The following is a 17,213-nucleotide window of genomic DNA, read 5'->3' on the forward strand; positions in this document are numbered from 1 at the left end:
CTCCCAGCATCAGAGTCTTTTCCAACGAGTCAACTCTTCACATGAGGTGGCCAAAGTACTGGAGTTTCAGCTTTAGCATCATCCCCCCCAAAGAAATCCCAGGGCTGATAGAGGGAGGCAAAAGCTTTATGTGGATTTTCAATTACACAGGGTTTGCTGTCCCTGCCCCTTTTTAAGTTTAGCTGGAAAATATTGACCATCATTAGCAAACTCTTCACAGTCATCATGCCAATTCCTCAAAATGTTCTTGCAATTAGAAAATCATATAATTGGACAATGATTACCCTTACTGGAGAGGGAATATTGAGAGAGCTATTTTTAAAGAGTTCACATAATTAGATTTCTCCTTTACTATCTTCCTATATAGACTTGAGAGGAAAAATATGTGATTATCATGTGCCTCAAGTCCTTCTTTCTCACTGTTGTTTTTGTTTTTTTTAACATAAAATAACTCAGTTTCAATATTATCTAATAACTCTTACATATTTCTACAAGTCTGTAGAAACTAGTATCTCTCCATCTTAAAATTGTGAGCAGATAATAAGCTTTGCAGACTACCTCTGCTTGGACTCTGACTCCTGGTACATAGGGTAAGTTCATTTATTTTCTGTAAGACAGTTTCCAGAGATCCATGGGTTTTCCTAAGTAGATCTAACTTGCATGAGAAAGAAATAAACTTCTATCATGTTTTAACTATTCTTTTATTGGGTTTTCTGTTTTATTCAACTGATTTTAATTCTAACTGGTTCAGCTGGTTATCAAAATTAGGCACCAATATCTCCTGCCTTTCCAGGGGAGGTAACATGATTTGAGTCTTGAACTAGATCTTTAGCCAGATGGAGCTGGGGTTAGGGGTAGGCAGGTTGTTGTGACTTAGAAAAATGGAGAATGAAGGAGCATTTCAGGCAGAATATGTCTGAAATGTCTACTTGGGACTACATCATTAGGGCTTGCTAAGGAGGCACCCTAAGAGGGGCTGTGGTGGGTATGCCTGCTCTCCCCTCCATCTTGCACTGTGCCCCAGGTGACTAACCTCCATGAACTGGATCAACAAGCCCCTTTGCCTCCCGGCTTCTGGTTGGATTCAGTCAATAGGAGGTACCAGCAAAATATCAGAGTGAAGGGAGAGAGCAAGGTTAAGTTATTTATGCCCTCACCTTTTTTCCTTCAGGGTCACTTAAGGCTGTCTGCACCCCTCTAGCAATTAGTCAGCTCCTGTCTGGAGGCCTTCTCTCTTTGGGTTCCAGTGACTGCTCTATGCCTTAAACCTATGGGTGGTAACAGCATCCTGTTACTAGCCTAGAGGATCTACTCTCTTCTGGTTTCCCTACATTTTGCTGATATTTTTGTAACTGATCCTTTTATTAAAAACTCCTCAAATAAACCCAATGTGTTTTTTGTTTCCTGATGGGACCTTGACCAATAAGGAGTTTCACATGTTTTATTTTGCTAATTTAGAGGAACTTATTAAAAGCAGTAAGAACAAGCTACTCAGTAAAAGTACTTATATCTTTAAAATACCTGGAGGGATTCTGTGAACAGAGCAAGAATGCTTTTGACAATAATTAGAATTGCCATAAGAAAACTGTGAGCATCCTGAGTCTCTGGTTTCTGACTCTCCCAGCGCACGCTGGGGGCTCAAGTGCACGCTGGCATGCTGTGCCAGAAATGAGGACGGAATGCATCAACTTGGCTTGTTCTACCATTATGTAGTTCCTCTTTCATTCCTTAAAACTACTTAAAAATTCTTTTCTATGTCTAGTAACAATAGATGATGGTTTTGTTTCTCCATGCTCTCATCTCAAATCAGTTTGATGAAGTGTTGTGATTTTCTGCGGAAACCAAATCAGTACTGAAAGGCCTATTTTCCATTCTGCTCTTTTCATTTTGTCAGCAAGCTCTAACTGCTATGGTATACCAATACCATACAGTACATGCACAAATAGCAATGTCCAAAGGCAAAACAAAAAGGGAACAAATCTCTTGTGTGCTGTTATAAGATCTAGAAAGTCTTTTTCAGAATCCCTAGCCATGTTCTCCTCAGCCTTCTTGACTCAGTTTTATTGACCTGAATAAGGTCACATGGTTTTCCTCAGTCAGTCGTTGTCAGTAAGTAATGAAATTACCAAAATTGGCTTAATCAATCCATAATTATCCAATAAGCATAATTGGGTTGTCAAGATTTCTGCCCTGGGTTAAGGGCAAGCTTTCCCTGAAGCATCTTCTCACGTTAGGATAATGACAACTAGAAAATAAACATAAAAAAAGAGTTCCATTAGTAAAAAGAGAGAGATAGCTATTAACAGAAAATCACTAATGTCTGTGACAGTGACGGAGAAATTTAAAGACTGAAAATGCAAGAGACTGTACCTGAGGAAAGAAAACACTAGTAATAATGGTTAAGACTTCACATAATAATTCAGTAGAGTGGAAAAAAATTTTTTTTCTCCTGGAGAGTACCTTTACATTCACTATAGTTCTTAATTTAAGTAGCATTTTACCATTTTTGGTAACATAAATGATGGCGTCTGGGAACATTATGTCCCACATCGAAGAAGAATTGAATTTGTTTTTATTTAATTTCTTGTCCTGTAAGATATTTATGCAACTCATCCAACCATGGGTCAAAGTAAAATCAAATTTCCCCGCTGAGCTCACTGACAAATCCTTATCTAAAGAAGATTAAGACTTTATAGCAGAAATGATGCTTTTGATGGTTCAAAAGGCAGTAGTTTTTTACCAATTTTCATTCACCTTTGACCATTGTTTGTCTTGTCAAGTTGCCATTTGTTCCTTAAATATCTTCAACATCCTTACATTCTCAGTCTTTTTTCCTTTTCAGAGGCAATAGTGCTTTTCCTTTGCCCTTTAGCTGACTGCAAGTCCAGAGTAGCTGTCTCCTTGGATGTGTGAAACTGTATTGTAAAACATCTCTGAAGTGAAGTGAAGTGAAGTCTCTTAGTCGTGTCCGACTCTTTGTGACCCCATAGACAGTAGCCAACCAGGCTCCTCCGTCCATGGGACTTTTCCAGGCAAGAATACTGGAGTGAGTTGCCATTTCCTTCTCCAGGTAATCTTCCCAACCCAGGGATTGAACCTGGGTCTCCTGCATTGTAGGCAGACGCTTTACAGTCTGAGCCATGAGAGAAGTCCAAACATCTCTAAGATACCATAAATATTACAAGGAAAATGCGTAATGAAGGGTTGTCCTAACAGCAGAAAATTAAAACCTGAGTTGAAATCCATACTATAGGAAGACCAAGTGTGTGAATATGGTGCACTCTAGGTACACAGCAAGATCTAATCAAGAAAATCAGAGATATCAAGGGAACATTTCATGCAAAGATGGGCTCGATAAAGGACAGAAATGGTATGGACCTAATAGAAGCAGAAGATACTAAGAAGAGGTGGCAAGAATACACAGAAGAACTCTACAAAAAAGATCTTCATGACCCAGATAATCACGATGGTGTGATCACTCATCTAGAGCCAGACATCTTGGAATGTGAAGTCAAGTGGGCCTTAGAAAGCACCACTACGAACAAAGCTAGTGGAGGTGATGGAATTCCAGTTGAGCTATTTCAAATCCTGAAAGATGATGCTGTGAAAGTGCTGCACTCAATATGCCAGCAAATTTGGAAAAGTCAGCAGTGGCCACAGGACTGGAAAAGGTCAGTTTCCATTCCAATCCCAAAGAAAGGCAATGCCAAAGAATGCTCAAACTAGCACACAATTGCATTCATCTCACATGCTAGTAAAGTAATGCTCAAAATTCTCCAGCCAGGCTTCAGCAATACGTGAACTATGAAATTCCAGATGTTCAAGCTGGTTTTAGAAAAGGCAGAGGAACCAGAGATCAAATTGCCAACATCTGCTGGATCATGGAAAAAGCAAGAGAGTTCCAGAAAAACATCTATTTCTGCTTTATTGACTATGCCAAAGCCTTTGACTGTGTGGATCATAATAAACTGTGGAAAATTCTGAGAGAGATGGGAATATCAGACCACCTCACCTGCCTCTTGAGAAATCTGTATGCAGGTCAGGAAGCAACAGTTAGAACTAGACATGGAACAACAGACTGGTTCCAAATAGGAAAAGGAGTATGTCAAGGCTGTATATTGTAACGCTGCTCATTTAACTTATATGCAGAGTACATCATGAGAAACGCTGGACTGAAAGAAACACAAGCTGGAATCAAGATTGCTGGGAGAAATATCAACAACCTCAGATATGCAGATGACACCACCCTTATGGCAGAAAGTGAAGAGGAACTAAAAAGCCTCTTGATGAAAGTGAAAGAGGAGAGTGAAAAAGTTGGCTTAAAGCTCAACATTCAGAAAACGAAGATCATGGCATCCAGTCCCATCACTTTATGGGAAATAGATGGGGAAACAGTGGAAACAGTGTCAGACTTTATTTTGGGGGGCTCCAAAATCACTGCAGATGGTGACTGCAGCCATGAAATAAAAAGACGCTTACTCCTTGGAAGAAAAGTTATGACCAACCTAGATAGCATATTCAAAAGCAGAGACATTACTTTGCCGACTAAGGTCCATCTAGTCAAGGCTATGGTTTTTCCAGTAGTCATGTATGGATGTGAGAGTTGGACTGTGAAGAAAGCTGAGTGCTGAAGAATTGATGCTTTTGAACTGTGGAGTTGGAGAAGACTCTTGAGAGTCCCTTGGACTGCAAGGAGATCCAACCAGTCCATTCTGAAGGAGATCAACCCTGGGATTTCTTTGGAAGGAATGATGCTGAAGCTGAAGCTCCAGTACTTTGGCCACCTCATGCGAAGAGTTGACTCGTTGGAAAAGACTCTGATGCTGGGAGGGATTGGGGGCAGGAGGAGAAGGGGACGACTGAGGATGAGATGGCTGGATGGCATCACGGACTCGGTGGACGTGAATCTGAGTGAACTCTGGGAGTTGGTGATGGACAGGGAGGCCTGGTGTGCTGCAATTCATGGCATCACAAAGAGTTGGACACGACTGAGCGACTGAACTGAACTGTATATATGAGTGTATACATACACTTTCATCCAAAATAGTAAATATCTTGTAAAAACAGTCTTCATTTATCTTTCAGTGAGTAGCATGTGGGAAGATCAACTTTCTTAAAGGATTTCCCCAAAGCATTTTCAGTACGTGTGAGTATCAGTCACTTCATAGGTTTATTTCCAAATAAGGGAGCTTGGGTTCCCCAGAGAGCTGGCCCAGTTATAAAAGGAAAGTTTAAAGCAGCCTGTCAGCTTATGACTACTGGCTATCTAATATCAGCTTCTACAAGATGGAAAACAAATTGCCCTCATCATTAATCACTGTGTAATAGACTTCAGGATTCAGAAAGTATGTCAAACTACTGAGTTTTATTTGAGGGAAATACAGCAATTGCATTTTATCCAGATTGATTAAATATTCATTCCTTCTGATTATTCTTTTCAGTTCTTCCAGAAAAATCCTGCTTTCAAGTATTCTAATTTTATTAGAAGTGTGAGAGGGGACGGGATAAAGATGGCGGAGGAATAGGACGGGAAGACCACTTTCTCCTTCACAAATTCCTCAAAAGAACATTTCAACGCTGAGCAAACTCCACAAAACAACTTCTGTAGGCTGGCAGAGGTCATCAGGCAACCAGAAAAGCAGACCATTGTCTTCAAAAACAGGTAGGAAAAAATATAAAAGACGAAAAAGGAGACAAAGGAGGTGGGGAGGGAGCTCCGTCCTGGGAAGGGAAGCCCGTCCCGGGAAGGGAAGCCCGTCCCGGGAAGGGAATTTTAAGAAGAGAGGTTTCCAAACACCAGGAAACACTCTCCCTGCCGAGTCTGTGGCGAGCCTTGGAAACACAGAGGGCAACATAACAGGAAGGGAAAAATGAAGAAATAATTAAAACCAAGAGATTACAAGCCCAACAGTAACTCCCCCAGCGGAAAAGCAGCACAGACGCCTGCATCCGCCATTGGGAAGTGGGGGCAGGGCAGGGACGCGCGGGAGGCGCGGGCTGCAGCGCTTTGTAAGAATCCGGCAGGAACGCCCCACGCGCAACCAGAACGATCTAACTGGGGCTAGCAAACCAGACTGTGGGATAGCTACCGCCCGAAAAGCTCGAACATAAGACAGCGCCAGGACCGAGCACAGAACAAAGGACGGAACGGAAAAAGCCGGCTGCAGACCATCCCCCGCCGGGGACAGGCAGCCAGAGCCGTAAGGGCTGGAAAGGGGCAACTGCAGACCCGGAGAGACTTGACTTACCAAACTGCAAACAGGCTTCTTTGCTAAGACTTCTGGGGGTGCTGGACAGTCATCATCTGCCTCACAAGGGGCGCCAGCGGTCCACCCAGAAAACTGAGCAGCAGAGGCAGAAAAGGCGACAAGTCGCAGCTATCGCGCTCGCCAAACTCCTGAGCTACTCGGACCTGGGAAGGGCACAAAACGCAGTCCCAACTGAATCTGTGCCTCTGAGGGCTACCTGAGCGCCGAACCTGAGCGGCTTAGACCAGGGAGGTGCACGCAGCCTAGGGCCGGCCTCAGACAGTCCCCGGCTGAGCATCATAGAGCCGGAGCAGTTTGTACACCTCGAGAAGGGACAGGTACAGCAGGGCTGAGACACTGTGTGCACACAACAGCGCTATTTGTTTGCAGCATCCCCCCTCCCCACAGAGCGACTGAACTAGTGAGCCTAAAAAACCAGCAAACAGAAGAAGTTAAACAGAGGGAACCACCTTGGAAGTGATCCCACACAGCCCAAAACATCAGAGAAGGGCCAGATATATTTTTAATAATTTTAAAATCATTCCTTTTTTTTTTCTTTTTTTTCTTCTTCTTTTTTTTTCTAACTTTTTTTTAAATTGTTAAGTCTTCTATTTCTCCTCTAAATTTTATTTCTATAACCTACTATTACTATTTAAAAAAAAAAAAAAGACTTTTTTTTTTTAAGGCAAACACCATATATAGCCTTTGGATGGTTGTTGGTGGTTTTTTGTTTTTGTTTTGCTTTGTTTTGTTTGTTTGTTTGTTTTTTTAATAATTCTTGGTTTTTTTTTTCTTTCTTCCTTTTTCCTCCTGCTTCTTTTCTTTAATATTGTATTTTTTAAAATCCAACCTCTACTCTAGATTTTTAATCTTTGCTCTTAGGTTTCTGTTGTCAATTTTGTACATTTAAAAACCCAAACTTCACTACCCAATTTTACCTGAGAGCGAGATTACTGGCTTGACCACTCTCTCCTCCTTTGGACTCTCCTTTTTCTCCACCAGGTGGCCTCTGTCTCTTTTCTCCCCCATCTCTTCTCTATCCAACTCTGTGAATCTCTGTGTGTTCCAGACGGTGGAGAACACCTAAGGAACTGGTTACTGGCAGGATTTGTCTCTCTCCTTCTCATTCCTCTCTCTTATCCTCCTGGTCACCTCTGTCTACTTCCTCCCTCTCCTCTTCCCCGTATAACTCCGTAAATACCTCTGAGCGGTCCAGACTATAGAGCACACATAAGGAAGTGACTACTGGCTAGCTTGCTCTCTCCTCTTTTGATCTCACCGCATCTCATTCCAGTTACCTCTAACTACCCCCTCCATCTTCTCTTCTCCTTGTAACTCAGTGAACCTCTCTGAGTGTCCCTCAATGTGGAGAAACTTTTCATCTTTAACCTAGATGTTTTATCATCGGTGCTGTATAGATGGAGAAGTCTAGAGGCTACTGTAAAAATAAAACTGAAAACCAGAAGCAGGAGGCTTAAATCCAAAGCCTGAAAACATTAGAGAACTCTTGAATTCAGGGAACATTAAGCAATAGGAGCTCATCAAATGCCTTCATACCTACACTGAAACCAAGCTCCACCCAAGGGCCAACAAGTTCCAAAACAAGACATACCACTCAAATTCTCCAGCAACACAGGAACATTCCCCTGAGCTTCAATATACAGGCGGCTCAAAATTATTCCAAAACTTTTGATGTCTCATAACCCATTACTGGTCACTCCATTGCACTCCAGAGAGAAGAAACCCAGCTCCACCCACCAGAACTCCAACACAAGCCTCCCTAACCAGGAAACCTTGACAAGCCACTGACAGAACCCCACCCACAGCGAGGAAGCTCCATAATAAAGAGAACCCCACAAACTACCAGAATATAAAAAGGCCACCCCAAACGCAGCAATATAAACAAGATGAAGAGACAGAGGAATACTCAGCAGGTAAAGGAACAGGAGAGTTGCCCACCAAACCAAAAAAAAGAGGAAGTAGTAGGGAATCTACCTGAGAAGGAATTCCGAATATTGATAGTGAAAATGATCCAAAATCTTGAAATCAAAATAGAATCACAGATAAATAGTCTAGAGACAAGGATTGAGAAGATGCAAGAAAGGTTTAACAAGGACCTAGAAGAAATAAAAAAGAGTCAAAATATAATGAATAACACAATAAATGAGATAAGAAACACTCTAGAGGCAACAAATAGTAGAATAACGGAGGCAGAAGATAGGATTAGTGAAATAGAAGATAGAATGGTAGAAATAAATGAATCAGAGAGGAAACAAGAAAAACGAATTAAAAGAAATGAGGACAATCTCAGAGACCTCCAGGACAATATGAAACGCTCCAACATTCGAATTATAGGAGTCCCAGAAGAAGAAGACAGAAAGAAAGATCATGAGAAAATCCTTGAGGAGATAATAGTTGAAAACTTCCCTATAATGGGGAAGGAAATAATCACCCAAGTCCAAGAAACACAGAGAGTTCCAAATAGGATAAACCCAAGGCGAAACACCCCAAGACACATATTAATCAAATTAACAAAGATCAAACACAAAGAACAAATATTAAAAGCAGCAAGGGAAAAACAACAAATAACACACAAGGGGATTCCCATAAGGATAACAGCTGATCTTTCAATAGAAACTCTTCAGGCCAGGAGGGAATGGCAAGACATACTTAAAGTGATGAAAGACAATAACCTACATCCCAGATTACTGTACCCAGCAAGGATCTCATTCAAATACGAAGGAGAAATCAAAAGCTTTACAGACAAGCAAAAGCTGAGAGAATTCAGCACCACCAAACCAGCTCTCCAACAAATTCTAAAGGATGTTCTCTAGACAGGAAACACGAAAAGGGTGTATAAACCCGAACCCAAAACAATAAAGTAAATGATAACGGGATCATACTTATCAATAATTACCTTAAACGTAAATGGGTTGAACGCCCCAACCAAAAGGCAAAGACTGGCCGAATGGATACAAAAACAAGACCCCTCTATATGCTGCTTACAAGAGACCTACCTCAAAACAAGAGACACATACAGACTGAAAGTGAAGGGCTGGAAAAAGATATACCACGCAAATAGAGACCAAAAGAAAGAAGGAGTGGCAATACTCATATCCGATAAAATAGACTTTAAAACAAAGGCTGTGAAAAGAGACAAAGAAGGCCACTACATAATGATCAAAGGATCAATCCAAGAAGAAGATATAACAATTATAAATATATATGCACCCAACATAGGAGCACTGCAATATGTAAGACAAATGCTAACAAGTATGAAAGGGGAAATTAACAATAACACAATAATAGTGGGAGACTTTAATACCCCACTCACACCTATGGACAGATCAACTAAACAGAAAATTAACAAAGAAATGCAAACTTTAAATGATACATTAGATCAATTAGACCTAATTGATATCTATAGGACATTTCACCCCAAAACAATGAATTTCACCTTTTTTTCAAGTGCTCATGGAACCTTCTCCAGGATAGATCACATCCTGGGCCATAAATCTAAACTTGATAAATTCAAAAAAATCGAAATCATTCCAAGCATCTTTTCTGACCATAATGCATTAAGATTAGATCTCAATTACAGGAGAAAAACTACTAAAAATTCCAACATATGGAGGTTGAACAACACACTTCTGAATAACCAACAAATCACAGAAGAAATCAAAAAAGAAATCAAAATATGCATAGAAACTAATGAAAATGAAAACACAACAACCCAAAACCTGTGGGACACTATAAAAGCAGTGCTAAGAGGAAAGTTCATAGCAATACAGGCATACCTCAAGAAACAAGAAAAAAGTCAAATAAATAACCTAACTCTACAACTAAAGCAACTAGAAAAGGAAGAATTGGAGAACCCCAGAGTTAGTAGAAGGAAAGAAATCTTAAAAATTAGGGCAGAAATAAATGCAAAAGAAACAAAAGAGACCATAGCAAAAATCAACAAAGCCAAAAGCTGGTTCTTTGAAAGGATAAATAAAATTGACAAACCACTAGCCAGACTCATCAAGAAGCAAAGAGAGAAAAATCAAATCAATAAAATTAGAAATGAAAATGGAGAGATCACAACAGACAACACAGAAATACAAAGGGTCATAAGAGACTACTATCAGCAGTTGTATGCCAATAAAATGGACAACTTGGAAGAAATGGACAAATTCTTAGAAAAGTACAATATTCCAAAACTGAACCAGGAAGAAATAGAAAATCTTAACAGACCCATCACAAGCACGGAAATTGAAACTGTAATCAGAAATCTTCCAGCAAACAAAAGCCCAGGTCCAGACGGCTTCACAGCTGAATTCTACCAAAAATTTCGAGAAGAGCTAACACCTATCCTACTCAAACTCTTCCAGAAAATTGCAGAGGAAGGTAAACTTCCAAACTCATTCTATGAGGCCACCATCACCCTAATACCAAAACCTGACAAAGATGTCACAAAAAAAAGAAAACTACAGGCCAATATCACTGATGAACATAGATGCAAAAATCCTCAACAAAATTCTAGCAATCAGAATCCAACAACACATTAAAAAGATCATACACCATGACCAAGTGGGCTTTATCCCAGGGATGCAAGGATTCTCCAATATCCGCAAATCAATCAATGTAATTCACCACATTAACAAATTGAAAAATAAAAACCATATGATTATCTCAATAGATGCAGAGAAGGCCTTTGACAAAATTCAACATCCATTTATGATAAAAACTCTCCAGAAAGCAGGAATAGAAGGAACATACCTCAACATAATAAAAGCTATATATGACAAACCCACAGCAAACATTATCCTCAATGGTGAAAAATTGAAAGCATTTCCCCTAAAGTCAGGAACAAGACAAGGGTGTCCACTTTCACCGCTACTATTCAACATAGTTCTGGAAGTTTTGGCCACAGCAATCAGAGCAGAAAAAGAAATAAAAGGAATCCAAATTGGAAAAGAAGAAGTAAAACTCTCACTGTTTGCAGATGACATGATCCTCTACATGGAAAACCCTAAAGATTCCACCAGAAAATTACTAGAGCTCATCAATGAATATAGTAAAGTTGCAGGATATAAAATCAACACACAGAAATCCCTTGCATTCCTATACACCAATAATGAGAAAGTAGAAAAAGAAATTAAGGAAACAATTCCATTCACCATTGCAACGAAAAGAATAAAATACTTAGGAATATATCTACCCAAAGAAACTAAAGACCTATATATAGAAAACTATAAAACACTGATGAAAGAAATCAAAGAGGACACTAATAGATGGAGAAATATACCATGTTCATGGATCGGAAGAATCAATATAGTGAAAATGAGTATACTACCCAAAGCAATTTACAAATTCAATGCAATCCCTATCAAGCTACCAGCCATATTTTTCACAGAACTAGAACAAATAATTTCAAGATTTGTATGGAAATACAAAAAACCTCGCATTGCCAAAGCAATCTTGAGAAAGAAGAATGGAACTGGAGGAATCAACTTGCCTGACTTCAGGCTCTACTACAAAGCCACAGTCATCAAAACAGTATGGTACTGGCACAAAGACAGACATATAGATCAATGGAACAAAATAGAAAGCCCAGAGATAAATCCACACACATATGGACACCTTATATTTGACAAAGGAGGCAAGAATATACAATGGAGTGAAGACAATCTCTTTAACAAGTGGTGCTGGGAAAACTGGTCAACCACTTGTAAAAGAATGAAACTAGATCACTTTCTAACACCGCACACAAAAATAAACTCAAAATGGATTAAAGATCTAAATGTAAGACCAGAAACTATAAAACTCCTAGAGGAGAACATAGGCAAAACACTCTCAGACATAAATCACAGCAGGATCCTCTATGATCCACCTCCCAGAATTCTGGAAATAAAAGCAAAAATAAACAAATGGGATCTAATTAAAATTAAAAGCTTCTGCACAACAAAGGAAAATATCAGCAAGGTGAAAAGACAGCCTTCTGAATGGGAGAAAATAATAGCAAATGAAGCAACTGACAAACAACTAATCTCAAAAATATACAAGCAACTTATGCAGCTCAATTCCAGAAAAATAAACGACCCAATCAAAAAATGGGCCAAAGAACTAAATAGACATTTGTCCAAAGAAAACGTACGGATGGCTAACAAACACATGAAAAGATGCTCAACATCACTCATTATCAGAGAAATGCAAATCAAAACCACAATGAGGTACCACTTCACACCAGTCAGAATGGCTGCGATCCAAAAATCTGCAAGCAATAAATGCTGGAGAGGGTGTGGAGAAAAGGGAACCCTCCTACACTGTTGGTGGGAATGCAAACTAGTACAGCCACTATGGAGAACAGTGTGGAGATTCCTTAAAAAATTGCAAATAGAACTACCTTATGACCCAGCAATCCCACTGCTGGGCATACACACTGAGGAAACCAGAATTGAAAGAGACACATGTACCCCAATGTTCATCGCAGCACTGTTGATAATAGCCAGGACATGGAAACAACCTAGATGTCCATCAGCAGATGAATGGATAAGAAAGCAGTGGTACATATACACAATGGAGTATTACTCAGCCGTTAAAAAGAATTCATTTGAATCAGTTCTGATGAGATGGATGAAACTGGAGCCGATTATACAGAGTGAAGTAAGCCAGAAAGAAAAACACCAATACAGTATACTAACACATATATATGGAATTTAGAAAGATGGCAATGACGACCCTGTATGCAAGACAGGAAAAAAGACGCAGCTGTGTATAATGGACTTTTGGACTCAGAGGGAGAGGGAGAGGGTGGGATGATTTGGGAGAATGGCATTCTATCATGTATACTATCATGTAAGAATTGAATCACTAGTCTATGTCTGACGCAGGATACAGCATGCTTGGGGCTGGTGCATGGGGATGACCCACAGAGATGTTATGGGGAGGGAGGTGGGAGGGGGGTTCATGTTTGGGAACACATGTAAGAATTAAAGATTTTAAAATTAAAAAAAATAATACATAAAATAAATAAATAAATCCAAAAAAAAGAAGTGTGAGAAAATATGATCATGTGCATTATAATTATTTTAATATCAAGCATGTGGTAAAAATGAGTGCTATACGAAATATGAGAAAATGTCTCTGCTTCTAACCAGAAATAATCATTCTGAATTAAAAAAAAAAAAAAGTAACTCTAAAACAAAAAAGGACCTTAAAATTGTTTTGGTCTGTTGCCTGGGACCTGAAGGAGTTCAATGGGAAGACTATAGTAATTTGGTTAAATGTGTGCCTTTATGTTGGGCTTCTTAGGTAGCTCAATGATAATGAATCTGCCTGCCAATGCAGGAGACGTGTGTTTGATTCCTGGGTTGGGAAGATCCCCTGGAGGAGGAAATGGCAACCCACTTCAGCGTTCTTGCTTGAAAAATCACATGGACAGTGGAACCTGGCAGTCCATGGGTTCGCAAAGACTCAGTCACACAACTGAACATGCACGCACACACGTGTATCTCTTTAGGCTGCTGGGATTCAAACCCCAACTCCATAACTTTTTCGCTCTGTGGTATTGAAAGTTTCTTTAAAATCTCTGTACTTTAGCACTCTTTTCTGCAAAATTGTATTGATAACAATAAGGACAGAATTGAGCACAGTGATTTTTAAATTAGATAGTATAAATAAAGTACATTTGGAGGATATAGCTCAGTATTAGACTCCTCCCCCCTTCAAGTCCAAGAATTTTCTTCAAATTAATTTTTATAATTTTTAACATGCTTAGAAGCATTCTGATTCAAAAAGTACTTAACTTTTCTTGTTAGGCATAGCCATACAATATTTGTTTTATAGGAAATGGAAAGCAGTAGATAAGCCTTGTGCTATCAGTTTTATTGAAGTCCTAGTATGAGAGAAACCCAGTGCTAGACATTAAGCAGAAATGAGAGAAGACGCAAAGGAAACTAAAAAGCACATTGTGCACAGAGTTTACACCGCAGTTTGATCAAAACACATGAGAACAACAGGTGATAAACTAGAATTATAACCTACACATTGTACATGTCTAATATTGTACCTCCTGCATGATTTAATAATTATTTATTTGATCTATCTCCCCTCCACCCTAACATTAAAAGTTCTCTGAGGAAGCTATAGAGTTCTGATCATCAGAGGGGTCTAGGTATAGAACCATGTACTCTGTAATACAAAATGAAAGGATTTACCTGTATGCTTAGGTTTTCTTTTTTCTCCATTTTTAAATAGGGCAAAAATATTCTTCAAAAGAAAGCTTATGAGTAAAAACAAATGATAGCAGAGAACCACAAATAGCCTTGGTACTGCAGAGAAAACCACGGGGGTGAATCTATACTTTAGTTGAATCTGGAAGAAAATTGGGAGCTACTCAGGAGAAGAGTATGGAAATGAGAGATTGTTCCAGAGGCTAGAAAGAGCATGAAAACTAAAGTTCTTTAATATCTGGTTGAATTCAAGAATAATGAGAAGTGGAAAGAAATGAGGCCTAAGAAAATAAGCAATACCAGATCATAAAGATCTGCAGAAAACACATTAAGAACATCAGACTTCATCCTGAGGGCAGTGGAGATCCATTAAATGGTGTTAAGTAAAGGAGTATTCCAAATTTGTTCTTCAGAAAAATCACTCCTGCTGTAGCATAGAGAAGGGATTTGAGAGAAGCAGGATGTAGGTAAAAGTCATTCAAGAGATTGTTGCAGAAACTTTAGGAAGAGAAGACCATCATTTAAGCCAAGAAAATGGCATCAAATCCTTGCTCCTCCTCCTCCCTTGATTTCCCTGTCTTTTTCCCACTCATCTATACGGCTAATACCATAGCCTTGCTAAATCCAGCTCTGTCAGCTCCAGTCCTGTACCCAAGAAGCTAACAGGGACTTGGATAAACATTCAACTAAGCCAAGTGGACTCAATTTAAATTCTTTTTTTTTCTTTTTTAATTTTTATTTTTACTTTATTTTACTTTACAATACTGTATTGGTTTTGCCATACATTGACATGAATCCACCATGGGTGTACATGCGTTCCCAAACATGAACCCCCCTCTCAACTCCCTCCCCATAACATCTCTCTGGGTCATCCCCATGCACTTAAAAATAGCTGCCAGTGGGCCCTTAAAATGCCACTTGGGAATCATATTCTTCACCCTTTACATTCCTAGGGTTGTCCTAAAAACAAAATAAGAAACAATTTCATTTTCTATCCCTTCTCTACAAACTCCCAATAATGTCTGCCCCATTCTCATGATTATAAGATCACCAAGAAACTGACAGAGAAGGCAATGGCTACCCACTCCAGGGTTCTTGCCTGGAGAATCCCAGGGATGGCGGAGCCTGGTGGGCCGCCATCTATGGGGTCACACAGAGTTGGACATGACTGAAGCGACTTAGCAGCAGCAGTAGCAAGAAACTGAAATAGTCAGAAGGAGACTTCCATAGATCCCGGCCACTGCCTCTAACCAACTGTACATCAGTACCTGCCCCTTTCTTGTCTTCTCTCCAGTTGGGACAGGTGAATTTTCCATGCTGCTGCTCAAAGCCAACTCCTCTGCAAGACCCCATCTTTTCTTACCTCCTTTATCACATTAATAAAGCAATCCTCCTCTTCTTCATCATTAACTTTACATTCTTACCAAATAGTTTTTACCATCAATTAAATATAGTTTTATCTTTCTTATCTTAGAAAAATATTTTTATGATTCCATTTTCTTTGCCAGCTATTACTCTGATTAGTAGTACTGGTAGTGTTAGTCGCCCAACTGTATCCAACTCTTCACGACCCAATGGACTGTAGCCCATCAGGCTCCTCTGTCCATGGGATTCTTCAGGGAAGAATACTGGAGTGGGTAGCCATTCTCTTCTCCAGGAGATCTTCCTAGCCCAGCAATTGAACCTGGATCTCCTGCATTGCAGGCAGATTCTTTACACTCTGAGCCACCAGGGAAGCCCATTATTCTAATTACTTTGCCCATTTTTGCAGCAATATTCCATGAAAGGTTTCTCTCTTCTTCCTTTCTCCAATTTCTCACCTCTCTTTTCTTATAAACCCACTTCAATCAAGCTTTTGCTCCCACTCAGTTCAGTTCAGTTCAGTCATTCAGTCGTGTCCGACTCTTTGCAACCCCATGAATCGCAGCACGCCAGGCCTCCCTGTCCATCACCATCTCCCGGAGTTCACTCAGACTCACGTCCATCGAGTCAGGGATGCCATCCAGCCATCTCATACTCTGTCGTCCCCTTCTGCTCCTGCCCCTAATCCCTCCCAGCATCAGAGTCTTTTCCAAAGAGTCAACTCTTCACATGAGGTGGCCAAAGTACTGGAGTTTCAGCTTCAGCATCATTCCCTCCAAAGAAATCCCAGGGCTGATCTCCTTCAGAATGGACTGGTTGGATCTCCTTGCAGTCCAAGGGACTCTCAAGAGTCTTCTCCAACACCACAGTTCAAAAGCTTCAATTCTTCGGTGCTCAGCTTTCTTCACAGTCCAACTCTCACATCCATACGTAACCACTGGAAAAACCATAGCCTTGACTAGATGGACCTTTGTTGGCAGAGTAATGTCTGCTTTTGAATATGCTATCTAGGTTGGTCATAACTTTTCTTCCAAGGAGTAAGCGTCTTTTTATTTCATGGCTGCAGTCACCATCTGCACTGATTTTGGAGCCCCCCAAAATAAATCTCACACTGTTTCTACTGTTTCCCCATCTATTTCCCATGAAGAGATGGGACCAGATGCCATGATCTTCGTTTTCTGAATGTTGAGCTTTAAGCCAACTTTTTCACTCTCTCCTTTCACTTTCATCAAGAGGTTTTTTAGTTCCTCTTCACTTTCTGCCATAAGGGTGTTGTCATCTGCATATCTGAGGTTATTGATATTTCTCCCGGCAATCTTGATTCCAGCTTGTGTTTCTTCCAGTCCAGCGTTTCTCATGATGTACTCTGCATAGAAGTTAAATAAGC

The sequence above is a fragment of the Budorcas taxicolor genome, chromosome 6 (assembly GCF_023091745.1).
Source record: "Budorcas taxicolor isolate Tak-1 chromosome 6, Takin1.1, whole genome shotgun sequence".
Taxonomy (NCBI): domain Eukaryota; kingdom Metazoa; phylum Chordata; class Mammalia; order Artiodactyla; family Bovidae; genus Budorcas; species Budorcas taxicolor.